Consider the following 13,614-nt stretch of genomic DNA (forward strand, 5'->3'; position numbering starts at 1 on the left):
AGGTTCTCTTCCTTCTCAATTATTAAAATGCTCAAATGACCCCATCCCAACAAATTAATCACAAAAAAAACTCAGCAATAAAATGACACAAATATCATTTAACATAAAAGTTAAATTATCTGATGCCAAAGGCGCCAAGGTTTTTTTTACTATGCGACAATATTAAAAATGACAAAAGGACCCTCCATTTTCCTTTTAGTTTTTTTTTTTTATTATTATTATCTTAAGAATAAAAAAAGATAATTTTACTATGCATCTTTAATTAAAAATATACAAAATTAACCCCTGTTAGAAGTTCAAAAATTGATTTCTTTTAAGAGTAATATTGTAAATTCACTATACACTCTAAACACAAATTACTCATCCTATCCCCAATCAATTTTAGTATACCAAAATTATCTCAAGAAAAATATTATTTTACTCTTAAATACATGATAAAGAGCTTCTTCTTCTTCTCTTCTTCTCTTTTTTTTTTTTTTTTGAGGCTATGAAGAAAAAACACCATTCTCATCTACAAACGGTGTCTAGGGAACAATGCATTCTTCTTCTCTCTCTCTCTTTTTTTTTTTTTTTTAATAATATAATATAATGGGTGTCCATCAGATTTTGAAATTGTTATTTCTAACTTGAGAAAAAAGAATGCGACAACTCGAATGGATAGTTTGACTTTGACTTACAACTTCCCTCGCTGCCTTAATGAACAAAAAACACAAAAAAGAAATAATTGCTGGACATGTGGTCAAGGAATCTAAACTTTATCTTGTTATTTTGCTATCACGGATTTGGAGAATTCAGTAATTGTACGAACTACATATTGAATAATTCGATGAGTTTTTAATGTATTTTTATATTTTTAACTATGTCTAGTATACATTTGTATGATATTTAATTCACCGACATGTAGTTTTGTTAAAGTTTTTCATCTAAATTAATAAATTTATATATTTTTTATTTTAAAAATGATTATAAAAATGTAAATTTAATTTTTCAAAAAATTAAAATATTTATTGTTAAAATTTTAATGGTTAAATAATTTTGATTTTTATTATTTGTTAAAATATTTTGAGTAATTGTAATCAATTATTTAATTGTATCCTTATATAAATAAAAATGGTATTTTTAAATGAAAAATATAATTACATTAATTTATATTAAAAAACTAACAGAAGGACTTATTGAAGAGTTGAATATTATAAGGATATAATGGACATAATAGTTTTATCACATTATAAGAATACAAGGATATAAAGGATCATCAATGTATCCTTATATAGTGTACACAAAATGCTGATTTGCTATCATAATAAAAACTTATTGATAAATAAAGCAATTTATTCTTATATAATGAATGAGAGTTTTCAATATGTTTTTATGTTTTTAATTGATATATTATATATTTATATAATATTCAATTCTTCAATAAGCAGTCCTGTAAAACAAAAACTTATCCGAATTGATATAATTATATTTTTCATTTAAAAAATGTCTATAAATTACATAAAAATGTAATTTTATTCTTAAAAAAGTATTTTAAATCTAATAAAATCTTAATGATTAAATAATTCTAATTCTTATAAAAACCAATCAATATGTAAACTACAACTTTCTCCTTCTAAAACCACCACAATTAGCCTCATAACTTAAACCACGTCCTTGCTCCATTGAACTAGAACACAACCAAACCATCATGATTAGTTCGAGCACCATAAAAAATGACAACCACTTAGCCTTATCTCTGATAGCTAGAGTGAAAGAAAAAACAAGAGAAACCAAGTTAAATAGAGCACTCATCTCCCTTATTGGTTGGTAGTGAATGACACCATCATTATCGATGAGTAAAGGAGACCAAAAAAAACATGGATATGCTTAATAATTAAGCCTAGAAGCGCTGACGAATGTACTACACACATCGCTAAATATGCCAATGTATATGCTCTCTAACATATTTTTAGCAACTTATGAGGTGAGTTTCTACCTTTTTATCATATTTTTACTCATTTACCATTTGATTATTTTTAATTAGATCCTTTTGTACATGTTAAAGTGCTTTTATTGTGTTTGGTTCATGCACTCTAGAGTTTGAAGACCAATTAGGGATTTAAAAAAAAAAATATGATGGTGATCAATGCTTTGTGATGAGATTGAAAGGTTTGGATATGTGCAATATCATATTATCCAAGACATAACAGTTGGTTTTGGTGTGATTTTATTATGAGTTTTTATGTTCAATTTGATTTGTTTGTTAGTAACTTGTTAATTTAAGGGGTTTTTAAAATGTTATGGTAGTTTTGTTTGATTTGAACTATTGACATATTTATTGTTGTGTCAATTTTGATTTTTACAATATATACACTCCAAATCTTAAAATTTTATATGTTGCGGTGTTCGGAAATTCATTGCATGTTTGTTTTTCTGTTAAAATGTTTCTCATGTTGAATTCATGTTAAAGTTAAGTTTCTTATATCAAACTAATTGAATATAAAGTTTTTAGTATATTTATTGTTGTGCTAGTTTTGGTTTTTATGAAAACACCACATTCTTTATTTTTAAATTCATATTCAAACTCATATCCTATGCGATGTTGTGCTAGCTATAGTTTTTTTTTTTATATAAAAATCATAGTTCAAAGTTAGGGATTTTAATTCCAAAATTATCAATTTATTATGGATTTATTTTCAAAATTCATGAAAATCAACTTTTATGTATGAGTTCTGAATTTAAAACTATCTATTTTAGCAGAAAAAATAAGTCAATACAAAATCACAACTTTGATTTGAAACTTAAAGATTGGGGTTTGCGCATCACTGGTTTTTATTTTCATATTTGAATCAATTGATTTATCTTTTCGACGCAAACTTTTCTTTTCAAAATTCTTATCTAAATTTACTTCATTTAACAATATATATGATTATTATGGTTTGCATTTGCTTGTTTATGTTCTGCCTGTTTTTACTTATCTTCAGATCCTTTTGGTTTTGTTGTTTATATGTGTTTCATAGTGTCTAGTATTAAATGTTTTTATTTAATAATAAATGTTTTTAATGTACACACACATGATTATTGTTGTCTATCCTGGTCGATCCAATGTGTTATCATCTTAATTTATATTTTTTAAATCAAACCACACTTTTTACTTGTCATTTAGGTTGCTTTTGGACCTACCAAGTCGATTGGGTTACATTGGGATAAATCTCACATGGTTTAATTTTAAATTCAGGCTAAACAAAAGTTAGGTTAGCAAGTTTTAAAATTAACCCATTGGCCCGGGTTTAATAATAATGCCAAATAATTCCTTGCTACCTTGACATTTTTTTTATGTTTAAATTTTTTTGATTTGACTCGCAACATAACTTATGCATATAAACTAATATATTATATGAAGACTCATGTGTGTGTGTGTAATATGGTAAATAAAAATCCCTAATTGATGGTGGTTAGCTGATGATGATAGTTTAAATGCATGCCTATGACTTTTAGTCCAGTTGTATTAGGTTCAAAGTATGAGTGGTGCAACTCGTGATTTGTAGTTGATTCTACTTTGATAATCAAACCTTTGAATGCATGATGCTATGTTGTGTGTGTGTGTTTTGTTTTTTTTTTTTTTTTTTTTTTTTTTTGTAATATTTGAGTAAAGTTATGAGGTTGCCCCACACACACACACATGGTAAAAATATAAATATACCCAAAAAAAATTTCCCCTGATTGCTTGGTTTATCTGTTATCATGGCCCTCGACCATTTGGTCTCCTAGTGATCATGTTCCTTAACTATCATGTCTCAGTATTATTATGTCTCTCGGTGATTACATCATGGATAGACAAATAGATAATGCATTATTTTATTTTATTTTTATTAATATTTGTACTCTTTTGCCTTGATCTTTGTACCTATATTTGTGTGTTCAACGATGCTTTGTAATGTTCTTAGATAAACTTAACTCTCAAAATGTTTCTTTAAGCTAGAAAACACAAAACAACTTACTTCAATATAAGAAGCACTAAAGTTATTTTTATTTTTCTTTTGGTATAATAGTCTTTTATTTATTCCGGTCCAAAACCTGTTGTTATTAAAAGGTACAAATTGAGTCCTTACCGGGTTTATTCCCAAAATCACTTTGTTTTAGAATTGATTAGTTTTCATCTTTAAAATAAACATACACAACATTTTAGTTAACTTAGCACAAAAACTTAACTCTCAAAATGGTTCTTTAAGCTAGAAAGACAAAAAACTTACTTCATATAGGAAATACTAAAGTTAATTTTTATTTTTCATTTGGTATAAGCATTCTCTTATCTTAGAATATATGTAAGACTAGTTTAAAATGTTTACTTTCAAATTAAATGATGACTGCTTTATCTCTTTATATTTTTCCTCGTTAAATATCTCCAATGACAAAGCTATACTTGTTAAATAAAAAAAAAACAGTAGTTTATATTAGACTTATAATATAAAAATAAATTTGTGACAATGACCAAATATTCAAATATAAAAAAAGACAATGTTATTGTTTTCATGTTGCATAAATAAAGAATATTATATAATTAACTTGTTAATTTATTTTAATTTAAAAAAACACTATAAAATTCATAAAAGAAAACAACATGGAAAACATGTTACCAAACTCAATACAAATTAAAAAAAAAATTCTATTAAAAAAATCGCATTTAAAGTTTTGAATAGAAAATCCATACATTTTTTTTTTTCTAACTTTGATTTTTTTTTTTTTAAAAAGTAAGTATTATTTAATTTCATCTTGAATCTCTCGATCATCATTCCCAGATAAAATCTAGGTCCATAAAAGCCTAAAGAATAAGCAATTGCTAAATCTTAATCTAAGACTTTGAGGCGATTGAATATTGAGAGACTTAATTGGGTATTTTAATTTTTCAAAACAGTCTCCAATAGATTTTTCATTGGGTACATTTGCTTTGAGGTGTCATTTTCTTTCATTAATTAGCAAGCATTCGCAATAATGGGGGCGGTGCTCCTGCTTTTAACCACCCATGCACGGATGCTCTGCCTTCCTCTTTGGGGCATTGAGGAATGGAAAAAAGTTGTCGCCGTCGCCCTTCTTGCTGGGGTAACCTAATTAAACAAGGGGACCATTCAAAATTAGAGCATGCCTAGCTTGTGTTGCACCCAAGTTCAGAGGAACACTAAAATCCCAACCAAAAATAATATTAATATATACTAGTTTGATTCTCCAAGCTACGTTGTGAGGTTGTGGGATTGAGCAAATTTTTTATTTCAATTTAAAAAAAAATGAACTGTTGTTAATTTTATTTTTACTATCAAGAAAAATTTTAATTGGAAACTAAAAAAAACGTTCAATGAAATTAATTAAGAATTAGTTGATTGACTAAGTCAAGAATCATCTGTTTTGGTTGCTAAAATATGACCAATCAACAATCTTTTATCTTCTTTGATGTTTTCCAATGAGATTTTTTTTTTCTCAACTCAGGGATTGAAAAATTAATAAAATAAATATTTGAACTAAAATGACTCTTTAGGGTGAATTTTATGTAGTTTCCATGTTTTTTTGTTCTTTTTCTTTGAATTTTGTTTTTTATTACAGATCCGCCGACAAATTATTAAATTGATCACAAGAAGACTTAATTGAAAAAAATAATAATTGATTTTACCAAGTTAAGCATCAATTTAGCATCATATTTGTTTTGTGACAGTGCAAGGACTCCATACCAAACCAGCCAAAAATAATCACCAAGCCCAACTCTAAATTAATATACTGTAAAAGGATAAAAAAAAAAAAAATCAAGTGAATTAAAAAAGTCAAATGACAAAAGAAAAAAAAAACACAAAGGATTCAATCAAGAAAAAAATCAACAAAATTGACTTTAATTTTTCAAATCAAGCAACCCAAGCATTATATTTATTTTTCAACACGGCGAAGACTCCATAAAGTCAATCATAACAAATCAACAAGTCCAACCCTTCTAAATTTAATCTAATATAAAAGTATTAAATTGAAAAAAAAATCAAATAAAAAAAAATTGAGGTGATTTCACTATTTATAAGAAAAATTTTTCTCCCCAAGTTTTTTTTTTCCTTAACTCTATTGAGAATGTACGGTGTTTGATCTATATATCTTGCGGGTGTTTGATATTGTTGAGCGTTGATAAAAAAAAAAAAAAAAAAAAAAGTATAAAAGTTTCGGTCTGCTCTACAAAAGATGTACGAGAAAGTTTGCATATTAATCTACTATAGTCCACCGCAATAACAAACGCAATAACAAACGGAGCATGATTGCTTTGTTTAGAATGAAAGCAACAAGCTATGATAGTGCTTTTTAATGTTGACAATTCTCCTTGAACAGCAAAGCAACATGGCACATTCAATATTAAGATAGGACATGATCACTCATCAGGGATTTTTTTAAAAAAATATATAAAAAAATAAAAAAAAATTCAAAGTATGGCTTCCTTTTTAAGCATCTCAAGACTTCAATGTTATAAGAGAAAATAAATCGCTTCTAATTTTGCACATAAATTTACATATCTCACTCAATAATAGCAAATCTAAACTATTTTCTTTTTTATTATCATGCTCCCACTACTAACCAATCATACTGTTTTGTTGATGGGCATTATGAAAACTTGAATATAATAATAGAAACAGTTAAATATATACTTTCTTGAAAGATAAACAATAAAAGTGAATTAATTGGTAATTGCTTATGTATATGAAGAGGGTAATACAGGTATTATAATTAAATATATACTTTCTTGAAAGATAAACAATAGAAGTGAACTTTTAGAAGATATCATACAATTTGTTGGTAATTTGTCACATAAAAGGGACTTACATGTACCTTTTCCAATTATTTTCAGTATTTTTAGTAATTTTATCTAAAAATTTATTTTTAGTATTTAAAAAAATAAAAAGCATGAATAAAAAATAGTTAGATTTCCTTTAAATGGGCTTTATTAATTAAGAGTCGGGTTTTGTTATTTTATATTAAAATACTTTTAAATTAATTTATATTTGAGTTTTAATTTCAATTTAATTTTTTAATAGGCTATAAATATTTTTTTTTTGGTTTGTAAGTCACCATAACACATTGATTTTCAATACAAATAAACAAGAGATAATTAAACAAAATAAAGTCCCTTTCTGAGATCAATATTCAATACAGAACATCAATTTCTGAGTCATTCTATTAAAGGAAGAAGAGATCTTGAGAAAGGAATTTACGTTTATGCAAGCAGAGAAGTTGCTATAGAGAATGCAACTGTGCCTCCAAATGAAGCAGCTGCGCAAGCAAATTAGCCAAGGCATTGCCAGGCCTTTGTTTTTTCATAGGTAAAAAACAATCTGCTTCACCTTGCGATCAACCTAGCAATAGAAGAGTGGTCTGTCTTTGTTTCTCCAATTGATCTGATAACATAATGGAATTGAATTACTACACATTAGCAAGAATTTTACACGAAAAACAGCAGAATCAAGTGGAACACTTGGGGCAATTCTATCATAAGACCAGCTTCAGGTCCACTGGTTATGGACTCCCAGTAACATCACAAAAAGTCTCACCTGAGGTTCCTTCCACAAGGTAAAAACAAGTCAGACAGAGGCAAATTTAAATTGAGAATAAGGTTCACTTAAATAGCAAGCTCTTAATGTCAAGAGAAGGGGGAGCAGATGGCTGGCTATTTAATTTCAAGTAACGGAAGACAAAGTGGCATCTTCTTTAGCTCCGGACAATGCCTTACTTCAAGTACTTCGAGAGAATCACATACAAATTCTTTTTAGTTCTGGTAAACAACTGAAATCCAGAATTCTTAACCATGGGAGATTCAAGAATTCCGAGATGGAATGGATGCTGCTGCTGCTTTCTTCATCTCTTGTTGCTATTATCTCCTCCATTTTATAACAATGAGTAACATTAATCACTTCCAGGTTTACGGGGTTTAACAGCAAGACAAGAGGGCACAAATTCTTCATACCTTGACACCCAACACAACAAAACTGTTTAAGACCAGAAAATATACCATTATAATATGGCAATGGCAGTGGAGAAGAGCATAACCAGGAAGAGGAAGATGAAACCAAGCTCTCCATTGTATTCCAGTGGGACATGTCGATGCGCTCTAGTTCAGCTGTATACCTTATTGATGATGAAACATCGCATAAATAGCCAGTTCTTCAATGTTATTCGGGAACATGACCTGAAAATCTACATAACACTTTTTATTTCTAAAACAATATCCCATAAGGGTTGTCCTACAAAGAAGTTGTATGTGCTTAGTTCTTTTCTTGGGTCCTGTCACGATATTTGAGAAACTCCACAGAGTCAGAGTGACCTTCAAAATGACATTCCAAAGTTTCCAACTTCCCCGAGCATTCTACTTCTTTTCCTTTAACTGTTATTGGAGCAAACATTCCATCCCAGTACTCCTCAATTATCAAGTCTTGCAGCTGAGAGAGTTCAGGTAATATCTCACAAGGAAACTTCTTTTGACCACATCCATTCAGTCTAAGATACTTGAGGTTGGTTAGACATTCCACGCATCGAGGCATGTTTTCAAGTGAAGTTGATCAACTGAGGTCTGGACTCTTGAGTGCCCTATGCTTTTCTAGCTATGGTAGATGCTGCAACTTTTTACAATCAATGAGCAATAATGCAGGTAATATTTTAATATTGGTACAAGACATATCACGAATCTGCAATAAATTGCAACTTAATTTCCATTGTAACGTAGCAATAGAGCTAAAAGGAAAGGACACTTTGGTGAAGGGCTAGAATGAATGTCTTCTATTTGGTTTTTCATTAATGAAACTCTGACAAGATCCTCTGTCCACTTTCCACAATTCTCTTAACTGTGCTCCTGCCTTAACAGTGATTGAAGAGCTCTCTTGCAGTATTTGGAGGGCCACGTCCGTCATCAAGTCATGCATCCTGACATATCCATCACTTGAGTTTCTAGCCCTCTCTAGTAAGCAGACATTTAGAAGGTAGGTTATTAAGCATCGCATGTCCCTTGTCAAATTCTGCCTGCCTCGATCAAATACGTAACCTATCAACCTCAAAATCTTCAGGAAATAAGGAGCAGTATAAGAAACATTGTTGCAGTGCTGAATCCTTTAGGTGTGTATAGCTAAATCTCAATATTAGAAACACCTTAGGTTCCATGTCATCATCTTGCCTATCGTTTGATTCTTTCAATTCCGCCAACACATTCCTCCACTCGCGAACGTCAACCACTCCCCTCATGGCTCCAGCCATTGTTTTAATCCCTAATGGCAAACAAGCACATTCCCTTGTGATAGATTTTGCAATTTGTTCCACTCATGGAGGAAGTGTTGTGTCACATCCAAGATTCTCCATGAACAAACTCCAAGCCTCTTCGCTTGAAAGAGGCTCCACTTCGATCATCCTTTGATAGAGCATCCGTTGACAAACTCCAAGCAATCGAGGAGTACGAATGACCTTGCATCCCCTTACCTGGATAGGAATTCCGGCATCATCAAAATCAAAATAGTTCCACAATTCATCCAAGCTAAGAACCCATTGTTTCATTTCATTTAATTTTGTTGACAGCTTCACAGCTCTGTTCATTTCATTATCTTTACTTGAAAGATCTAAATGAAATTCTTTGGCAATGAGATTCTGCAATTTAGAAATGCTAAAATCCTGCGATAATGAAATGTTTCGGTGGTTTTAGAAGAAGATTGTAGATATGTGTGAGCAATGTTGTTTTTCCCACACCCCCAAATCCCATAAACAGCAAGACTTGCAGAGGTCTCATCATTCATTAACCAATGCCAGATAGCTTTCTTATGTTTTTCAAACTCTTCAATCACTAGCTTTTTAGTTGGAATTGCATCTCCACTGCTCTTATCACCATAACACACAGAAGCCCTTCAAGAGAGCTATCTCTCGCAACACGATGCCCAGGCTCTCTAACCAAGTTCTCTTCATCATTCATTATGACGTTATTGTTCAAAGATGTAGTACAGAGTTGATCATCATATCTTCCAGGGCCAAGACGCATTAGATTTTCTAGTTGGGATGAATCTTTTCTAGGTTTATCTTGAATAACTGGTAGCATCTCATGAGAACTGCCTCTTACAACAGGCTGCTCAGGTTCTGGAGCCATGTTCACCCCAGCATTCATGATTATAACAGCATTGTTCACTAATGAAGAACAGGGTTGACGCACTGAATTTCCTCTAGGCTCATCCTCGTTGTCTGCAAGCCTCTCAGGAGAGCCGCCTCCTGTGGTCTTGCTGATATCAATACCATAATCCTTCACCAACAAAGATAAGTTGTCACGAGTATTCCTTTCACGCTCTTGAACCACCTGCTCCCTTCCCATTCCAGTCTCAGGTGCACTATGAAGCTGAAAACTTCCCATGTGTGTATGCATGAATTCTAGTGTTCCAGGCGAGTGGAAGTTTGATTCTGGTGCCATTCCTACACCTGGAAAAACATTTTTAACTTGATTGTTTTGATCTTGTATGAACCCTCGGTTTTTTTTTTAAAAAACAAATAGTAAATTAACCGAGAAATATGATGTGGATTAATTGAAAATATAAATGGAATATTGCTAAGTAATTAGAAATAAAATTTTAAAGAGTTAGATGTTTATGTTAGATAATTTAAAAGTGGATCGAGAATTCGAGATTGGGCGTATAGAAATACTGAATTGGGCATCAGAGGATTGTGGTAAATAAAAAAATCCAACTTATAAATACATGCAATTTGATTCTGGTGCCATTCCTTGTAAACTTTCAAAAACTGAGAGAAGAATACTTGAATACTGTGTTGTATTTTCACTGCATGATATGTGCATGTACAGGGGGTTTAAGATGGTGTTTGGCTACACGGCAGCCGTTTGGTAATGAAAATTTTGGTGGTTGTTGCAGCATCTTCATTCTCTTTAACTTGTTCTTTTGCATTCCTATAATTGGAAAAATATTTTTAACTTGGGTTGTGTTTATTTTTTGGAAAGTAATTTCTGGAAAACAAAATTTAAATTTTTTATGTGTTTGTTTGTTAATAGAAAAGTTGGTCAATGAAAAATAATTTCTAATTAAAAAAAATTTGACTTGGTTTCCAAAAAAAATATTTTCCTAGAAAATTTGGGCGGAAAATATTTTCTAGAAGTTATGAAAAATTTAGAAATGTCATATTATTTGCTGATTATATCAAATTTAGTCCTCAAACTTATATATATATATATATATATTTGATATTTATTTTTCAATTTTATCTCTTAAAATTTAATTTTTATATTAACTTTAGTCTTTATTTTTATAATTGTTATTTGCTTTTCCCTTATCATTTTTTATTGAAATTTTTTATCTATCAAATTTGATCCTCATTCTTTTGATTGTTATTTATTTTATTTGAAATAATTTATGAAATTATATATTTTTTTAATTTCATTCTCATTCAACTTTTTAATTTATAAGATTTATTCCTTATTATTTTAATAAACTTTTAAAAAATAAAACATTAATAAGTTATTTTCCAACTCATTTTTCATGACATAACCAAACACTAGAAAGTGTTTTTCTAACTTATTTTTCATTACACTACCAAACATCAGAAAATAATTTACTTTTTCAGAATTTATTTTTTTTCAGAATTCACTTTCCAAAATGAAACTACTTTCCAACAAACAAACGGGGCTTTGATTGTTTTGATCTTGGGTGAACCCTCGGTTTTTTTTATTTATTTAAAAAATAGTAAATTAACTGAGAAATATTATATGGATTAATTGAAAATATAAATGGAATATTGCTAAGTAATTAGAAATAAAATTTTAAATAGTTAGATGTTTATGTTAGATAATTTAAAAGTGGATCGAGATTGGACATATAACAATACTTGAATTGGGCATATAGCATTGTGGTAAATAAAAATCATCCAAATTAACCTTGAATGATGTATCTTAACTGATCAGGTCTTAAGTTTACTCCCTAAAAGTCATCAATTCGAGTCTCATAAATCTCAAGGCCATTAAAGACTTACATGGCCGTTAATTTTAGGGCCCGTAAAATTAGTCGAGGTGCATACAAACTGACCTGGACATCCACATTAATAATAATAAAAAAAAACCAACTTATAAATAAATGCATTTTTCTTCTCCTTGTGGCCGGTAGAAAGAGTATAGAAAGGAAGAAGGGGTTTTTTTTATTATTGTTTTCTTTAAATCCTTAAGAAAAATACCAAATATAAGTTCAATTAAAGTGGTTAAGAGAGTTTTGAGGTTTTAAGAGGAGGGATTCAAATTTTAAATCCTTTAAATTTTATAGAAGTTTTCTTAGTTGTATGTATTTGAGTGTTAGTTTTCATTTTTTATTTATTTATAATTTTTATCCTTAGTTCTTCTATAGGTTTTTAATTTCACCCTTCATTATAGATTTATTATTTTTTTGTTTCTTCAATTTTGATCATGATTTTTTATATTTTTTCTTTTCTTTTTGTGAACTTTCAATTGTTTTTCAATTTTATTTTTTGATAAAATATTTTTAATTTGTTATTTTTTTAATTTAGTCTTCATTGTTTTGGTGATTGATTCTTTTAATTATTTTGTGATTTTTTTTTCAATTTAACTCTTCAATCCAAAATTATTCATCCTATCATTTTTTTTCAAATTTGATCATCATTTTTTTAATTGCTACTCTTTCTTTTTTATCCTTTTGTATAATTTTTTTTTTCAATTTCATATTTAAAACTTGATTTATTGAAAATTAGGCTTCGTGTTTTTTTTTTTTAATGTTTGACATTTCTGATTAAATGGCTTGGGTCACCGGTTTTATAAGCTAATACATGCTGACATCATATTTGGACTTATTTTCTTTTTTGATCTCATTACTCGACATTGATTTTCTTACAAAAAAAGCTTCATGGTTTTCTTTGTTTTTCTTTCTATCAGGTTATCCTAATCACATGACCTGACCCGTGAGTTTGACAGGTTAACCTAATTAGCCTCATATCTTTTTTTTGGCTTTTAATTACTCTTTCTTCTATTAGATCCTTATATGTGGTTAGATTTTTTTTAATTTAATCCTTCAATATTTAATTTATTGAGAATTGAGATTTGTAATTTTTTCATATTTGGTACTTCCGTTCAAATGGCTTACATCACGAGTTTTGTAAGTTAATGATGGTTTTTTTTTTTTTAAAAAAATTGATTTCATGATTTTCTTCATTTTTTTTCCTGTTAGGTTATCGAATTTCATAACCTGCCCTATGTGTTTGACGTATTGACCCGAGTGGGCTAAAGCAATTTTTTGGCTTATAATTGCTATTTTTTTTATCCTTTTGTATGATCTATTTTTTTTATTTCATCATTTAACATTTAATTAATGAAAAATTGAGCTTCGAGTTTTTTTAAATTTGATGTTTTTAGTCAAATGACTTAAGTCATAGACTTCAGGTTAACATGAGTTGACATCAATTTTGTTTTCTTGTTTTCTTAAGCTAGGAATTGAGTTTCTTAATTAAGTTTAAGATTTCACATGTTATAATTTTAAAAGATTAAATTAGAGTTGCTTTTTTATGTTATTAAATTAATTAAACTTATTTATCAATTGAATTTCTTTCTTTTTTTGAAAATCCTAGAGTCTTCTTAACTTTGTTCTTCTT

The 13,614-nt window shown here is 29.2% G+C and overlaps 1 pseudogene; it reads right to left on the bottom strand.

Moving 5' to 3' along the window:
• Positions 1-8,190: 8,190 nt before the first annotated feature.
• LOC140954737 (putative disease resistance protein At4g10780) lies at positions 8,191-10,429 on the bottom strand (annotated as a pseudogene).
• Between the last annotated feature and the right edge of the window lie 3,185 nt (positions 10,430-13,614).

This window comes from Populus alba, chromosome 16 (assembly GCF_005239225.2).
Source record: "Populus alba chromosome 16, ASM523922v2, whole genome shotgun sequence".
Lineage (NCBI taxonomy): Eukaryota > Viridiplantae > Streptophyta > Magnoliopsida > Malpighiales > Salicaceae > Populus > Populus alba.